Raw genomic sequence first — 9,644 nt, forward strand, 5'->3', positions numbered from 1 at the left:
CGCCCAACGTGGGGCTCGAACCCACGACCCTGAGATTAAGAGTCTCATGCTCTACCGACTGAGCTAGCTGGGCTCCTTTGGATGCCTCTAGTTTTCTTCCCTATCCCTGCACTGCCGTTTTCCACAGATAGGATGCTGTGTAATCATAGGCTCTGGTGGAGTTTGGAAAGAAAATACACATCAGCCAGAGGCAGAAATAGTCTAAGAAAGTATCAAACACAATTACCAGTCAATATCAGAACGCTTTGAAGAATATAAGGAAATAGCTGACTGAACCTGTGTGAAAGAAAGTCTTATTTGTGTTTTCTCCACTTTATTTTTAAAATTATCCACAGATAGGATGTATTTTTTTGGTCAAAAAGCACTACAATTTTAGTTGTTTTCACCCAACGTGGGGCTCGAACCCACGACCCTGAGATTAAGAGTCTCATGCTCTACCGACTGAGCTAGCCGGGCTCCTTTGTATGCCTATAGTTTTCTTCCCTATCCCTGCACTGCCGCTTTCCACAGATAGGATGCTGTGTAATCATAGGCTCTGGTGGAGTTTGGAAAGAAAATACACATCAGCCAGAGGCAGAAATAGTCTAAGAAAGTATCAAACACAATTACCAGTCAATATCAGAACGCATTGAAGAATATCAGGAAATAGCCGATTAAACCTGTGTGGAAAAAAGTCTTATTTGTGTTTTCTCCACTTTATTTTATAGTAAAATGATGCATACTTTTTCTTTTACAGTGAATACATTAAGGTATGGTATTGCCCCATTACACATCATCCAGACATGCATTCATACATTGCATGTTAACAATGAAAATATTGCAAATATTGTAAAGAGACTTTCAATTTCTATTTTTTTGGTCAAAAAGCACTAAAATTTTAGGATGCTGTGTAATCATAGGCTCTGGTGGAGTTTGGAAAGAAAATACACATCAGCCAGAGGCAAAAATAGTATAAGAAAGTATCAAACACAATTACCAGTCAATATCAGAACGCTTTGAAGAATATAAGGAAATAGCTGACTGAACCTGTGTGGAAAAAAGACATGTATCAAAGAAAGTATCAAACATAATTACCAGTCAATATGAGAACGCTTTGAAGAATATAAGGAAATAGCTGACTGAACCTGTGTGAAAAAAAGTCTTATTTGTGTTTTCTCCACTTTATTTTATAATAAGATGATACATACTTTTTATTTTACAGTGAATACATTAAGGTATGGTATTGCCCCATTACACATCATCCAGACATGCATTCATATATTGCATGTTAACAATGAAAATATTGCAAATATTGTAAAGAGACTTTCAATTTCTATTTTTTTAGTCAAAAAGCACTAAAATTTTAGTTGTTTTCGCCCAACGTGGGGCTCGAACCCACGACCCTGAGATTAAGAGTCTCATGTTCTACCGACTGAGCTAGCCGGGCTCCTTTGGATGCCTATAGTTTTCTTCCCTATCCCTGCACTGCCGTTTTCCACAGATAGGATGTATTTTTTTGGTCAAAAAGCACTACAATTTTAGTTGTTTTCGCCCAACGTGGGGCTCGAACCCACGACCCTGAGATTAAGAGACTCAAGCTCTACCGACTGAGCTAGCCGGGCTCCTTTGGATGCCTATAGTTTTCTTCCCTATCCCTGCACTGCCGGTTTCCACAGATAGGATGCTGTGTAATCATAGGCTCTGGTGGAGTTTGGAAAGAAAATACACATCAGCCAGAGGCAGAAATAGTCTAAGAAAGTATCAAACACAATTACCAGTCAATATCAGAACGCATTGAAGAATATCAGGAAATAGCCGATTAAACCTGTGTGGAAAAAAGTCTTATTTGTGTTTTCTCCACTTTATTTTATAGTAAGATGATGCATACTTTTTCTTTTACAGTGAATACATTAAGGTATGGTATTGCCCCATTACACATCATCCAGACATGCATTCATACATTGCATGTTAACAATGAAAATATTGCAAATATTGTAAAGAGACTTTCAATTTCTATTTTTTTGGTCAAAAAGCACTAAAATTTTAGGATGCTGTGTAATCATAGGCTCTGGTGGAGTTTGGAAAGAAAATACACATCAGCCAGAGGCAAAAATAGTCTAAGAAAGTATCAAACACAATTACCAGTCAATATCAGAACGCTTTGAAGAATATAAGGAAATAGCTGACTGAACCTGTGTGAAAGAAAGTCTTATTTGTGTTTTCTCCACTTTATTTTATAATAAGATGATACATACTTTTTATTTTACAGTGAATACATTAAGGTATGGTATTGCCCCATTACACATCATCCAGACATGCATTCATATATTGCATGTTAACAATGAAAATATTGCAAATATTGTAAAGAGACTTTCAATTTCTATTTTTTTGGTCAAAAAGCACTACAATTTTAGTTGTTTTCGCCCAACGTGGGGCTCGAACCCACGACCCTGAGATTAAGAGTCTCATGCTCTACCAACTGAACTAGCCAGGCTCCTTTGGATGCCTATAGTTTTCTTCCCTATCCCTGCACTGCCGCTTTCCACAGATAGGATGCTGTGTAATCATAGGCTCTGGTGGAGTTTGGAAAGAAAATACACATCAGCCAGAGGCAGAAATAGTCTAAGAAAGTATCAAACACAATTACCAGTCAATATCAGAACGCATTGAAGAATATCAGGAAATAGCCGATTAAACCTGTGTGGAAAAAAGTCTTATTTGTGTTTTCTCCACTTTATTTTATAGTAAGATGATACATACTTTTTATTTTACAGTGAATACATTAAGGTATGGTATTGCCCCATTACACATCATCCAGACATGCATTCATATATTGCATGTTAACAATGAAAATATTGCAAATATTGTAAAGAGACTTTCAATTTCTATTTTTTTGGTCAAAAAGCACTACAATTTTAGTTGTTTTCGCCCAATGTGGGGCTCGAACCCACGACCCTGAGATTAAGAGTCTCAAGCTCTACCGACTGAACTAGCCAGGCTCCTTTGGATGCCTATAGTTTTCTTCCCTATCCCTGCACTGCCGCTTTCCACAGATAGGATGTATTTTTTTGGTCAAAAAGCACTACAATTTTAGTTGTTTTCGCCCAACGTGGGGCTCAAACCCACGACCCAGAGATTAAGAGTCTCATGCTCTACCGACTGAGCTAGCCGGGCTCCTTTGGATGCCTATAGTTTTCTTCCCTATTCCTGCACTGCCGTTTTCCACAGATAGGATGCTGTGTAATCATAGGCTCTGGTGGAGTTTGGAAAGAAAATACACATCAGCCAGAGGCAGAAATAGTCAAAGTATCAAACACAATTACCAGTCAATATCAGAACGCATTGAAGAATATCAGGAAATAGCCGATTAAACCTGTGTGGAAAAAAGTCTTATTTGTGTTTTCTCCACTTTATTTTATAGTAAGATGATACATACTTTTTCTTTTACAGTGAATACATTAAGGTATGGTATTGCCCCATTACACATCATCCAGACATGCATTCATATATTGCATGTTAACAATGAAAATATTGCAAATATTGTAAAGAGACTTTCAATTTCTATTTTTTTGGTCAAAAAGCACTAAAATTTTAGTTGTTTTCGCCCAACGTGGGGCTCGAACCCACGACCCTGAGATTAAGAGTCTCAAGCTCTACCGACTGAGCTAGCCAGGCTCCTTTGGATGCCTATAGTTTTCTTCCCTATCCCTGCACTGCCGTTTCCACAGATAGGATGTATTTTTTTGGTCAAAAAGCACTACAATTTTAGTTGTTTTCGCCCAACGTGGGGCTCGAACCCACGACCCTGAGATTAAGAGTCTCATGCTCTACCGACTGAGCTAGCCGGGCTCCTTTGGATGCTTATAGTTTTCTTCCCTATCCCTGCACTGCAGCTTTCCACAGATAGGATGCTGTGTAATCATAGGCTCTGGTGGAGTTTGGAAAGAAAATACACATCAGCCAGAGGCAGAAATAGTCTAAGAAAGTATCAAACACAATTACCAGTCAATATCAGAACGCTTTGAAGAATATAAGGAAATAGCTGACTGAACCTGTGTGAAAGAAAGTCTTATTTGTGTTTTCTCCACTTTATTTTATAATAAGATGATACATACTTTTTATTTTACAGTGAATACATTAAGGTATGGTATTGCCCCATTACACATCATCCAGACATGCATTCATATATTGCATGTTAACAATGAAAATATTGCAAATATTGTAAAGAGACTTTCAATTTCTATTTTTTTAGTCAAAAGCACTAAAATTTTAGTTGTTTTCGCCCAACGTGGGGCTCGAACCCACGACCCTGAGATTAAGAGTCTCAAGCTCTACCGACTGAGCTAGCCAGGCTCCTTTGGATGCCTATAGTTTTCTTCCCTATCCCTGCACTGCCGCTTTCCACAGATAGGATGCTGTGTAATCATAGGCTCTGGTGGAGTTTGGAAAGAAAATACACATCAGCCAGAGGCAGAAATAGTCTAAGAAAGTATCAAACACAATTACCAGTCAATATCAGAACGCATTGAAGAATATCAGGAAATAGCCGATTAAACCTGTGTGGAAAAAAGTCTTATTTGTGTTTTCTCCACTTTATTTTATAGTAAGATGATACATACTTTTTATTTTACAGTGAATACATTAAGGTATGGTATTGCCCCATTACACATCATCCAGACATGCATTCATATATTGCATGTTAACAATGAAAATATTGCAAATATTGTAAAGAGACTTTCAATTTCTATTTTTTTGGTCAAAAAGCACTACAATTTTAGTTGTTTTCGCCCAATGTGGGGCTCAAACCCACGACCCAGAGATTAAGAGTCTCAAGCTCTACCGACTGAACTAGCCAGGCTCCTTTGGATGCCTATAGTTTTCTTCCCTATCCCTGCACTGCCGCTTTCCACAGATAGGATGTATTTTTTTGGTCAAAAAGCACTACAATTTTAGTTGTTTTCGCCCAACGTGGGGCCCAAACCCACGACCCAGAGATTAAGAGTCTCATGCTCTACCGACTGAGCTAGCCGGGCTCCTTTGGATGCCTATAGTTTTCTTCCCTATCCCTGCACTGCCGTTTTCCACAGATAGGATGCTGTGTAATCATAGGCTCTGGTGGAGTTTGGAAAGAAAATACACATCAGCCAGAGGCAGAAATAGTCAAAGTATCAAACACAATTACCAGTCAATATCAGAACGCATTGAAGAATATCAGGAAATAGCCGATTAAACCTGTGTGGAAAAAAGTCTTATTTGTGTTTTCTCCACTTTATTTTATAGTAAAATGATACATACTTTTTCTTTTACAGTGAATACATTAAGGTATGGTATTGCCCCATTACACATCATCCAGACATGCATTCATATATTGCATGTTAACAATGAAAATATTGCAAATATTGTAAAGAGACTTTCAATTTCTATTTTTTTGGTCAAAAAGCACTAAAATTTTAGTTGTTTTCGCCCAACGTGGGGCTCGAACCCACGACCCTGAGATTAAGAGTCTCAAGCTCTACCGACTGAGCTAGCCAGGCTCCTTTGGATGCCTATAGTTTTCTTCCCTATCCCTGCACTGCCGTTTTCTACAGACAGGATGTATTTTTTTGGTCAAAAAGCACTACAATTTTAGTTGTTTTCGCCCAACGTGGGGCTCGAACCCACGACCCTGAGATTAAGAGTCTCATGCTCTACCGACTGAGCTAGCCGGGCTCCTTTGGATGCTTATAGTTTTCTTCCCTATCCCTGCACTGCCGCTTTCCACAGATAGGATGCTGTGTAATCATAGGCTATGGTGGAGTTTGGAAAGAAAATACACATCAGCCAGAGGCAGAAATAGTCTAAGAAAGTATCAATCACAATTACCAGTCAATATCAGAACGCTTTGAAGAATATAAGGAAATAGCTGACTGAACCTGTGTGAAAGAAAGTCTTATTTGTGTTTTCTCCACTTTATTTTATAATAAGATGATACATACTTTTTATTTTACAGTGAATACATTAAGGTATGGTATTGCCCCATTACACATCATCCAGACATGCATTCATATATTGCATGTTAACAATGAAAATATTGCAAATATTGTAAAGAGACTTTCAATTTCTATTTTTTTAGTCAAAAAGCACTAAAATTTTAGTTGTTTTCGCCCAACGTGGGGCTCGAACCCACGACCCTGAGATTAAGAGTCTCAAGCTCTACCGACTGAGCTAGCCAGGCTCCTTTGGATGCCTATAGTTTTCTTCCCTATCCCTGCACTGCCGTTTTCCACAGATAGGATGTATTTTTTTGGTCAAAAAGCACTACAATTTTAGTTGTTTTCGCCCAACGTGGGGCTCGAACCCACGACCCTGAGATTAAGAGTCTCATGCTCTACCGACTGAGCTAGCCGGGCTCCTTTGTATGCCTATAGTTTTCTTCCCTATCCCTGCACTGCCGCTTTCCACAGATAGGATGCTGTGTAATCATAGGCTCTGGTGGAGTTTGGAAAGAAAATACACATCAGCCAGAGGCAGAAATAGTCTAAGAAAGTATCAAACACAATTACCAGTCAATATCAGAACGCATTGAAGAATATCAGGAAATAGCCGATTAAACCTGTGTGGAAAAAAGTCTTATTTGTGTTTTCTCCACTTTATTTTATAGTAAGATGATGCATACTTTTTCTTTTACAGTGAATACATTAAGGTATGGTATTGCCCCATTACACATCATCCAGACATGCATTCATACATTGCATGTTAACAATGAAAATATTGCAAATATTGTAAAGAGACTTTCAATTTCTATTTTTTTGGTCAAAAAGCACTAAAATTTTAGGATGCTGTGTAATCATAGGCTCTGGTGGAGTTTGGAAAGAAAATACACATCAGCCAGAGGCAGAAATAGTCTAAGAAAGTATCAAACACAATTACCAGTCAATATCAGAACGCTTTGAAGAATATAAGGAAATAGCTGACTGAACCTGTGTGAAAGAAAGTCTTATTTGTGTTTTCTCCACTTTATTTTATAATAAGATGATACATACTTTTTATTTTACAGTGAATACATTAAGGTATGGTATTGCCCCATTACACATCATCCAGACATGCATTCATATATTGCATGTTAACAATGAAAATATTGCAAATATTGTAAAGAGACTTTCAATTTCTATTTTTTTGGTCAAAAAGCACTACAATTTTAGTTGTTTTCGCCCAACGTGGGGCTCGAACCCACGACCCTGAGATTAAGAGTCTCATGCTCTACCAACTGAACTAGCCAGGCTCCTTTGGATGCCTATAGTTTTCTTCCCTATCCCTGCACTGCCGCTTTCCACAGATAGGATGCTGTGTAATCATAGGCTCTGGTGGAGTTTGGAAAGAAAATACACATCAGCCAGAGGCAGAAATAGTCTAAGAAAGTATCAAACACAATTACCAGTCAATATCAGAACGCATTGAAGAATATCAGGAAATAGCCGATTAAACCTGTGTGGAAAAAAGTCTTATTTGTGTTTTCTCCACTTTATTTTATAGTAAGATGATACATACTTTTTATTTTACAGTGAATACATTAAGGTATGGTATTGCCCCATTACACATCATCCAGACATGCATTCATATATTGCATGTTAACAATGAAAATATTGCAAATATTGTAAAGATACTTTCAATTTCTATTTTTTTGGTCAAAAAGCACTACAATTTTAGTTGTTTTCGCCCAATGTGGGGCTCGAACCCACGACCCTGAGATTAAGAGTCTCAAGCTCTACCGACTGAACTAGCCAGGCTCCTTTGGATGCCTATAGTTTTCTTCCCTATCCCTGCACTGCCGCTTTCCACAGATAGGATGTATTTTTTTGGTCAAAAAGCACTACAATTTTAGTTGTTTTCGCCCAACGTGGGGCTCGAACCCACGACCCTGAGATTAAGAGACTCAAGCTCTACCGACTGAGCTAGCCGGGCTCCTTTGGATGCCTATAGTTTTCTTCCCTATCCCTGCACTGCCGCTTTCCACAGATAGGATGCTGTGTAATCATAGGCTCTGGTGGAGTTTGGAAAGAAAATACACATCAGCCAGAGGCAGAAATAGTCTAAGAAAGTATCAAACACAATTACCAGTCAATATCAGAACGCATTGAAGAATATCAGGAAATAGCCGATTAAACCTGTGTGGAAAAAAGTCTTATTTGTGTTTTCTCCACTTTATTTTATAGTAAGATGATGCATACTTTTTCTTTTACAGTGAATACATTAAGGTATGGTATTGCCCCATTACACATCATCCAGACATGCATTCATATATTGCATGTTAACAATGAAAATATTGCAAATATTGTAAAGAGACTTTCAATTTCTATTTTTTTGGTCAAAAAGCACTACAAGTTTAGTTGTTTTCGCCCAATGTGGGGCTCGAACCCACGACCCTGAGATTAAGAGTCTCATGCTCTACCGACTGAGCTAGCCGGGCTCCTTTGGATGCCTATAGTTTTCTTCCCTATCCCTGCACTGCCGTTTTCCACAGATAGGATGCTGTGTAATCATAGGCTCTGGTGGAGTTTGGAAAGAAAATACACATCAGCCAGAGGCAGAAATAGTCAAAGTATCAAACACAATTACCAGTCAATATCAGAACGCATTGAAGAATATCAGGAAATAGCCGATTAAACCTGTGTGGAAAAAAGTCTTATTTGTGTTTTCTCCACTTTATTTTATAGTAAGATGATACATACTTTTTCTTTTACAGTGAATACATTAAGGTATGGTATTGCCCCATTACACATCATCCAGACATGCATTCATATATTGCATGTTAACAATGAAAATATTGCAAATATTGTAAAGAGACTTTCAATTTCTATTTTTTTGGTCAAAAAGCACTAAAATTTTAGTTGTTTTCGCCCAACGTGGGGCTCGAACCCACGACCCTGAGATTAAGAGTCTCAAGCTCTACCGACTGAGCTAGCCAGGCTCCTTTGGATGCCTATAGTTTTCTTCCCTATCCCTGCACTGCCGTTTTCCACAGATAGGATGTATTTTTTTGGTCAAAAAGCACTACAATTTTAGTTGTTTTCGCCCAACGTGGGGCTCGAACCCACGACCCTGAGATTAAGAGTCTCATGCTCTACCGACTGAGCTAGCCGGGCTCCTTTGGATGCTTATAGTTTTCTTCCCTATCCCTGCACTGCCGCTTTCCACAGATAGGATGCTGTGTAATCATAGGCTCTGGTGGAGTTTGGAAAGAAAATACACATCAGCCAGAGGCAGAAATAGTCTAAGAAAGTATCAATCACAATTACCAGTCAATATCAGAACGCTTTGAAGAATATAAGGAAATAGCTGACTGAACCTGTGTGAAAGAAAGTCTTATTTGTGTTTTCTCCACTTTATTTTATAATAAGATGATACATACTTTTTATTTTACAGTGAATACATTAAGGTATGGTATTGCCCCATTACACATCATCCAGACATGCATTCATATATTGCATGTTAACAATGAAAATATTGCAAATATTGTAAAGAGACTTTCAATTTCTATTTTTTTAGTCAAAAGCACTAAAATTTTAGTTGTTTTCGCCCAACGTGGGGCTCGAACCCACGACCCTGAGATTAAGAGTCTCAAGCTCTACCGACTGAGCTAGCCAGGCTCCTTTGGATGCCTATAGTTTTCTTCCCTATCCCTGCAC

General features: G+C 38.4%; 1 non-coding gene across 1 annotated transcript; it reads right to left on the bottom strand.

Moving 5' to 3' along the window:
- Positions 1 to 73, bottom strand: TRNAK-CUU (transfer RNA lysine (anticodon CUU)). Its single transcript has one exon. It is a non-coding gene; the product is annotated as a tRNA-Lys (tRNA).
- Positions 74 to 9,644: the final 9,571 nt, after the last annotated feature.

This window comes from Ambystoma mexicanum, chromosome 4q (assembly GCF_040938575.1).
Source record: "Ambystoma mexicanum isolate Mex_15411 chromosome 4q, UKY_AmexF1_1, whole genome shotgun sequence".
NCBI lineage: Eukaryota > Metazoa > Chordata > Amphibia > Caudata > Ambystomatidae > Ambystoma > Ambystoma mexicanum.